At 44.5% G+C, this 9,255-nt stretch overlaps 1 pseudogene; it reads left to right on the top strand.

The window, feature by feature from the left end:
- Positions 1-2,976: 2,976 nt before the first annotated feature.
- Positions 2,977-3,725, top strand: LOC116562946 (annotated as a pseudogene).
- Positions 3,726-9,255: the final 5,530 nt, after the last annotated feature.

Here is a 9,255-nt window from a genome sequence, read left to right as displayed (position 1 = left end):
TTTTTTTGAGACGGAGTTTCACTCTTGTTACCCAGGCTGGAGTGCAATGGCGCGACCTCGGCTCACTGCAACCGCCGCCTCCTGGGCTCAGGCAATTCTCCTGCCTCAGCCTCCTGAGTAGCTGGGATTACAGGCACGTGCCAACATGCCCAGCTAATGTTTTGTATTTTTAGTAGAGACGGGGTTTCACCATGTTGACCAGGATGGTCTCGATCTCCTGACCTCGTGATCGACCCGCCTCGGCCTCCCAAAGTGCTGGGATTACAGGCTTGAGCCACCGCGCCCGGCTAGTTTCTAAAGTTTTGAAATAGCAGATGAGGCCAGTGAGACTCTATACCCTGGACTCCTGCTGATCCATGAACTATCTGTTAGTGTCCATGATGAGTTAAGCACAGGCATTAAGAACAAATATTTAGCAGCTGTTATAGCAATATGATGTTGCCACAATATCCAAGTGCATGATTGGCTGACTCATCTCATTCAACAGTTTATAGGCCAAACAGATTAATTCATTCATGACAACTGGAAGTAAAACAAAACTGGTCTTTCATCATACGTTGATAAGTGCTTTTTTTTTTTTTCTGAGATGGACTTTTGCTCTGTCACCTGGCTGGAGTGCAGTGGTGCAATCTTGGCTCACTATAACCTCTCTCCCAGGTTCAAGGGATACTCCTGCTCCAGCCTCCTGAGTAGCTGGGACTACAGGCACGCGCCACCATGCCCCGCTAATTTTTTTTTTTTTTTAATATTTTCGTAGAGATGGGGTTTCACCATGTTTGCCAGGATGATCTTGATCTCCTGACCTTGTGATCTGCCTGCCTTCCAAAGAGTTGGGATTACAGGCATGAGCCACTGCACCCGGCCTGATAAGTGCTTCTTTAACTAGAAGTCTCTTGATGCAGAGAAAGAGGGGAGTTAGAGAGAAGCACGTGGGTTTGAATCTGAAATGTGTTCCTGCATCTTGTCTCCTTTTTTAGAAGCCCAAAAAATTGCTCTAAGTGGGTGGTGGGGGATGGAAAGGGCAAGCTGCCAGCAGGAGAACAAAAGATATCCTTGACCAACTAGAAAGCTGGAATCTGAAGGGATCCATGCCCTTTTTCTAAGTAGAGTCTGGGAAGTGGCAAGACAATGAAAAGGCTATGGGCACAGCAGGGCAGCTGGGTCTGGCAGCCCACTTGGTTCTCAGGCACCCCAGCATGGGCTGGGAGCAGCAGAACAATTTGATGTGTGTCCAGAAGGAGCCCAAATGCAGCATAGAACCTTGAATATTCCCATGAAGTAGGCACACACACCACCTAAAGCTCCCACATTCCTGAACGGGGTGCAGAAGGAGCTGAGAGACACAGATCAGAAGTATGTTCATAGCTGAGAACAGGGAACAAAACCACAGCTACCTGTATCACCAGTACCCAAGGTCTAGACAAAACAAAACACACCTTTGCTGGTGGGGACACTCAAGAGTCACATGCTCCTCCTTTCTGGAGGCCTTGACACTAAGTGACAAAAAAAAAAAAAATGAGAGATGTTAGTGGGCATTTTTACCTTATTTCTGATTTTAGTGAAAATGCATTTGGTATTTTATTGTTAGTTATGGCATTTGTGATTAATTATTCTTTTTTCTTTTTTTTTGAGACAGAGTTTCTGCTCTTGTCGCCCAGGCTGGAGTGCAATGGCATGATCTCAGCTCACTGCAACCTCCACCTCCCTGGTTCAAGTGATTCTCCTGCCTCAGCCTCCAGAGTAACTGGGATTACAGGTGTGCATCACCATGCTTGGCTAATTTTTGTATTTTTAGTAGAGATGGGATTTCACCATGTTGGCCAGGCCGGTCTCCAATTCCTGACCTCAGAGGATCTGCCCTCCTCAGCCTCCCAAAGTGCCGGGATTACAGGCATGAGACACCACACCCAGCCTAATTCTTCATATTCTTGATGATGTTAGTGCCCATCTTTTTGAAGTTGGCTAGGGAGATTTTTTTTTTTTTAGAAGCTGAGGTTTAATAGAAGAAAGAGTAAGAAAAACAGCTCTCTCTATTGAGAGAGAAGGGACTTCTGAGAGGAAAGACCCAGCTAGGGAGTTTTAATATACTTTTTATTAAATCAGAAATAGACGATGAATTTCATCTGATGGTTTTTTTTAATTTCTATTAAGAGAGTCATATGATTTTTCTCCTTCAACCTATTAGGGTAATCAAGTACACACAGATTTCCTTAATATACCTTTGACTTTGCCTATTTGTTTTAATCCACAGCTTGACTTTATCTTATTATAATTTATTTAAAATCTTAAAATCAATATTTATAGGTGAAGTTCGAATGTACTTTTTTTTTTTTTGAGATGGAGTTTCGCTCATGTTGCCCAGGCTGGAGTGCAATGGTGCATGTTGCCCAGGTTGGAGTGCAATGGTGTGATCTCAGCTCACCGCAACCTCTGCCTCCTGGATTCAAGCAATTCTCCTGCCTCAGTCTCCTGAGTAGCTGGGATTACAGGCATGTGCCCCTATGCCCGGTCAATTTTGTATTTTTTTTTTAAATAAAATAAAGACGGGGTTTCACCATGTTGGTCAGGCTGGTCTTGAACTCCCGACCTCAGGTGATCCGCCTGCCTTGGCCTCCAAAGTGCTTGGATTACAGGTGTGAGCCACCACGCCTGGCCTAATTTTGTATTTTTAATACAGACAGGGTTTCTCCATGTTGGTCAGGCTGGTCCTCAAACTCCTGACCTCAGGTGATCCTCCCAACTCGGCCTCCCAAAGTGTTGGGATCATAGGCGTGAACCACCACTCCTGGCCCCATAACATTCCATGTTGTATCTGTGCTGTGTTTTATTTATCCAGTCCACTGTTGATGAAACATAAGATCCCTGGTGACCCTTTTCCTATCCTCCAGAGTTAGCTGGTTTATTCCAATATTTATTTGATTTCTTCCTGAGTCAATTTTAGTAATTTGTATTTTATTTTTAAAAGTCCATTTCGGCCGTCCGAGTCTGCACGCCTGCTCTCTCGCAACTTCTGTCTCAGCCTAGCCCAGCATCACTATGGTGGACGCTTTCCTGGGCACCTGGAAGCTAGCGGACAGCAAGAATTTCAATGACTACATGAAGTCACTCGGTGTGGGTTTTGCTACCAGGCAGGTGGCCAGCATGACCAAGCCTACCACAATCATTGAAAAGAATGGGGACACTATCATCCTAAAAACACACAGCCCCTTCAAAAACACAGAGATCAGCTTTAAGCTGGGGGTGGAATTCGATGAGACAACAGCAGATGACAGGAAGGTCAAGTCCACTGTGACACTGGATGGAGGCAAACTTGTTCACCTACAGAAGTGGGACGGGCAAGAGACACTTGTGCGGGAGCTAATTGATGGAAAACTCATCCCGACACTCACCATGCCACTGCAGTTTGCACTCGCGCTTATGAGAAAGAGGCACGACCTGACTGCACTGTTGCTGACTCCTACTCTGCCAATCGGCTACCCCTTGACTCAGCACCACATTGCCTCATTTCTTCCTCCGCATTTTGTACAAATCCACAAATTCTTCTAGGGTCAGGTGCCACTGGCCTGGATCCACTTCCAGTTTCCATTGTGTATGTGGTTTTTTTGTTAACGGCATTCGTAGGGTGCTCTGAGGTCAATAAAGCAGAGCCAAGGCCCAAAAAAGAAAAAAAAAAAAAGTCCATTTCATTCCATTTTTTAACTCACACATAAGGTTGTACCTAATCTTCTGTTATCTGAATGTTTATCCCTGAATCCAGAATTTCATCTGAAAGCTGTACCTTGGACTTCCGGTGGCCCCCTCCAGCATCGTCTCTGATCTCACCTTAGGTACGAATCTTCTTTTTATACAAGTGTCTCCTGTTGCTGGTAGCAACTCTCCTCCAATTCTCCTGTTCCATTTTTTTTTAACCTGCTCCTGAATATTTTTTTTTTTTTGAGACAGAGTCTGACTCTGTCACTCAGGCTGGAGTGCAGTGGCATGATTTCGGTTCACTGCAACCTCTGCCTTCTGGATTCAAGTAATTCTCATGCCTCAGCCTCCCAAATAGCTGGAATTACAGGCGCATGCCGCTATGCCCGGCTAATTTTTGTATTTTCAGTAGAGACGGGGTTTCACCACAGCGGCCACACTGGTCTCAAAACTCCTGACCTCGTGATCTGCCCCCATTGGCCTCCCAAAGTGCTGAGATTACAGTGAGCCACTGGGCCTGGCCTCCTGAATCTTTTCATGAGCCAAGTTCCTCTTTTGATCTTTATCCAAAGGAGCCTGTTTTTCCCTGGTGTCAAGAGTTATGATATGGGTTTCCTGTTCTAATCTTCTAGTCCCAGACAGAAAAGCCAGGGCTTATTTATCAGATTTAGATGATGAGCTAAGAGTAAAGAGAAGGGCTGAACCCCAAGCCAGAGTAGGGGACAGGAGGCCAGGCTCTTTTCCATGACATAAAGGGCTCTCCAGCATCTCATCTGCCTGCATCCTCTCCACAGGCCCCTCATGTTACAACCTCTTAGCCATAAGAAACCCAGGTGGTTGTCAGGCCATGCCTGCCATGTCACCTCTCACAGGCTGCTCCATCAGTCCAGATGCCCACGTCATGCTTCTCGACTTAGGTAGTACATCCTTGAACTTCTACTTTTATAATTTAAGCTATACCTTTATGTTCGTGTACTTTTCCATGTATATATTTTATTTCACAATGAAAAGGGTTTTAATATGCAGCTGGGGGCTGGGGCTCATGCTTGTAATCCCAGCACTTTGGGAGGCCAAGGTGGGAAGATCACTTGAGCTCAGGAGTTTGAGACCAGCCTGGGCAACGTAGTGAGACCTCATCTCTATTGGAAAAAAAAAAGTATTAGCCAGGCATGGTGGTCACGCCTGTAACCCCAGCACTTTGGGAGGCCAAGGCAGCTGAATCATTTGAGGTCAGCAGTTCGAGATCAGCCTGGCCAACATAGTGAAACCCCGTCTCTTCTAAAAATACAAAATTCACCAGGCATGGTGCAGGTGCCTGTAGTCCCAGCTACTCAGGAGGCTAAGGCAGGAAAATTGCTTGAACCCAGGAGGTGGAGGTTGCAGTGAGCAGAGATTGTACCACTGCACTCCAGTCTGGGGGACAGAGTGAGACTGTTTAAAAAAAAAAAAAAAAGGTATCTGTATATATTTTTATATACGCTTTTTTTTTTCCTGGAATAATACAATGACAGATTGTTAATATGAAGTCTTTCATATTTTGCTTAATTCCATATTTAAATGAACAATTCTTTTTTTTTTTTTTTGAGGCAGGGTCTTGCTCTGTTGCCCAGGCTGGAGTGCAGTGGCACAATCACAGCTCATTGCAGCCTCAACCTTCTAGGCTTAAGCCATCCTCCCACCTCAGCCTCCCAAGTAGCTGGGACTACAGGTGCACACCACCACGCCTGGCTAATTTCTTTTTTTTTTTTTTTTGAGACGGAGTTTCGCTCTTGTTACCCAGGCTGGAGTGCAATGGCACGATCTCGGCTCACCACAACCTCCACCTCCTGGGTTCAGGCAATTCTCCTGCCTCAACTTCCTGAGCAGCTGGGATTATAGGCACACGCCACCATGCCCAGCTAATGTTTTGTATTTTTAGTAGAGATGGGGTTTCACCATGTTGACCAGGATGGTCTTGATCTCTTGACCTCGTGATCCATCCGCCTCGGCCTCCCAAAGTGCTGGGATTACAGGCTTGAGCCACCGCGCCCGGCCGCCTGGCTAATTTCTTATTTGTTTATTTTTTTGATACAGAGTCTCTTTCTCCTGCCGGGGCTGAGTACAGTGGTGTGATCATGGCTGACTGGAGTCTTGACTTCCAAGGCTCAAGCAATCATCCCGCCTCAGTGTTCTAGCTGGGACTACAGGTCTGCACTGCCATGCTCAGCTATAATTTTTGATTTTTTGTAGAGATGAGGTCATGCTATTTTCCCAGGCTGGTCTCAAACTCCTGGAAGCAAGCAATCCTTCTGCCTCAGCCTCACAAAGTGCTGGGATTATAGGCATCAGCTGGCTGGGTGCAGTGGCTCACGCTGGTAATCCCAGACCTTTGGGAGGCCAAGGTGGGTGGATCACCAGAGGTCAGGAGTTTGAGACCAGCCTGATGAAACCCCATCTCTATAAAATAAAATAAAATAAAATAAAAAGGCATGAGCTACTGTGCCCGGCCAACAATTGTTTTCCAAAGTCTGGAAGATGACATAGGAAAACCCAGGGCTGACCCTAGAAGACAGAGACACCATCAGAACCTCAACTGTGTCCAGATTTCAACAAGTAGCTGCCTCCTTCCTTAATAATAGACAACCTTGCCTTCCAGCCTTCACTCCAGAGTATCGACTACTCACAGGGTTTTGAACATTGGAACCTGATCATTGCTAGGTCTTTGCCAGTGCTTTGTACACTCCAGGTGCTTTCCAGGAATCTCAAGGAGTCATGCTTTTTTTTTTATTTATTTATTTTTATTTTTATTTTTTTTTTTTTTTTTTTTTAAGACCGTCTCATTCTATCGCCCAGGATGGAATGCAGTGGTGCGATCTATAACCATCACGTCTCCTCCCCTGGCCTGGCCTGGGTAGAGTCTGGCTTCCTGTCCCCTACCCTAGCTGGGGGTCCAGCCCTTTTCTTCACTCTCAGCTCATCATCTAAATCTGGTAAATAAACCCAAAGAAAGTATGGTTTATTTTTGGTCTGGGACTAGAAGATTAAAACAGGAAATCCGTATCACAACTCCTGACACAAGAGAAAAACAGGCTCCTTTGGGTAACGATAAGAAGAGGCACTTGGTGAAGTAGCTGGGATTACAGGCACGCACCACCATGCCTGGCTAATTTTTGTATTTTTGGTAGAGATGGGGTTTTGCCATGTTGGGCAGGCTGGTCTCGAACTCCTGGCCTCAAGCAATCCACTCGCCTAGGCCTCCTAAAGTGCTAGGATTACAGGCATGAGTCACCATGCCTGGCCAGGACATACTTAAAAAAAAAAAAAAAGGTTTCAAACACAATGAATCCAAACCAACCTCCTTTAAAAAGGAAAAAAAAAAAACAACAAAAAAACCCAGCATTTTCCATGGGAGACAGAGATTTGAAAAATGGAGCTGTGCCTGTGTCTCCTAACTCTGCTAGGTCAGCAGAAGGATGTGCAACAGCAAAGCAATCAGGTGTTTTTTTATTTTTTTGAGACAGGGTCTCACTCTGTCACCCTGGCTAGAGTGCAGTAGCATGATCACAGCTAACTGCAATCTCTACCTCCTGGGCTGAAGGATCCTCCTATCTTAGTCCCCTGAGTATCTGGGACCACTAGTGCATGCCACCATGCCTGGCTTAATTTAAAAAAAAATTTGTAGAGATGGGGTCTCACTGTGTTGCCCAGGATGTTTTCAAACTTCTGGGCTCAAGACATCCTCCCAACTCAGCCTCCCAAAGTGCTGATATTATAGGCGTGAGCTGCCATGCTCAACCCAGATCCAGGTTTAATAACTGTAGAGGAGGAAACGGTGATAGGAGATCCAAGCAGCAGGTGGAATGACACAGTTAATGACATCAAGTTCATCGGAGTGTGGGTAGGAACTTAGTATAACAGATTTTGAAGGGATCACTCTGACTGCTGTGCTGATAAGTGACTATTTTATGTTGATAATATACTGAGATTAAAAATGTTATGGTCACAAAATAAAAATTAATTGCTGTAAAATATAAAAAAGAGTCCTTAGACATTAAAATCATGATAGCAAGTAACAGGCTGGGTGTGGTGGCTCATGCCTGTAATCCTAGCACTTTGTGAAGCCCAGGCAGGAGAATCATTTGAGCCCAGGAGTTCAAAACCAGCCTGGGGAACATAGGAAGACTCTATCTCAATATAAAAATAAAATAAAAATTAAAAAAATTTTTTTTAATAAAAAATAGTAACAGAAGAGTAGAAGACTGGGCATAGTGGCTCAAGCCTGTAATCCCATGACTTTAGGAGGCTGTGGTGGGCAGATCACTTTGAGGCCAGGAATTTGAGACCAGCCTGGCCAACATGGTGAAACCCCATCTCTACTAAAAATACAAAAATTAGCTGGGCGTGGTGGCTCAGGTCTGTAATCGCAGCTACTTGGGAGGCTGAGGCAGAATGGCTTAAGCTTGGGAGGCAAAGGCTGCAATGAGCTGAGATCATCCCACTGCACTCCAGCCTGGGCGACAGAGTAAGACTGTTTAAAAAAAAAAAAAAATAGTAGTAGAAAGTATAACAGAGGAGTTGGAAGACAAAAACTGAGGAAATCTTCCATGAAGGCGATCAGAAAGACAAAATATGGAAAAGAGACAAAAATACAAAAAACAGAAAAGGATCAACATCTAAAAAAAAAAAAAATTCCAGAAACAGGAAACCAAGGTATGAGTAAAATAAATTATCAAATAAATTAATTTCAGAAAATTCCCTAGCACTAACAGACATAAGTTTCCAGACTGAAAGGGCCCACAGCACCTGGCACAATGGGTAATGGGTGCTGAATAAAAATAGGCCAACATCAGGACATGACATTGCGAAATTTCAGAACACTGAAGACAATTCTACAAGCATCTGGAGAGAAAAATGACGACAAAGGAAGAACCAAGAATCAGAAGTCATGTGGGAAGCCAGAAGGCACTACAGTCACTTCCTCCCCTCAGAAGGACAATGGGCAGGAAGAGGACAGGGCAGCATGGACAGAACTCTTGCAGATGAAACGGATGGAATACTAGGGGATACATACAAATGGGGTCAGTTTGGGCTTAACTTAGGACGGATACACAGAAAATCATGCAAACGAACATGATTATTAACTCCAATGAAAAACTAAAAGTTGTGTCAGAAGGAAAAGAAGTCATAATAAGTGTCCTGGCTCAGCTATGAATAGGGTTTGTATATCCTTAGTAATATCAACATTATTGATCCCACCAAAATGACACAATTATATGGACAAATGGAGGGACTGAAAGTACGTGTCTGTGATAAAGGATGACTAAAGAGCAGCCAAATCTGCACCACCAGATACAGTCGATTGATAAGGCCCAATACTGAACAACTGTGAAATGGTAATATAAATACTTCATGTGGAGATGAAAGTTAATACTAAAAAATTCATCTGGAAGAACTGAAGGTGGTTATCTCCTGGGGAGAGAGGAAAGAGGGGTTGCCAAGAACTGATTTTCATCATAAGCCTTGTTGAATTTTTTTTTACACAGGGTCTGTCACCCAGGCTGAAGTATAGTGGCGAGATCATATCTC

This window comes from Sapajus apella, unplaced genomic scaffold (genome assembly GCF_009761245.1).
Source record: "Sapajus apella isolate SASKATOON/1434 unplaced genomic scaffold, GSC_monkey_1.0 scaffold33, whole genome shotgun sequence".
Lineage (NCBI taxonomy): Eukaryota > Metazoa > Chordata > Mammalia > Primates > Cebidae > Sapajus > Sapajus apella.
This window is presented reverse-complemented; position numbering and strand designations above follow the sequence as displayed.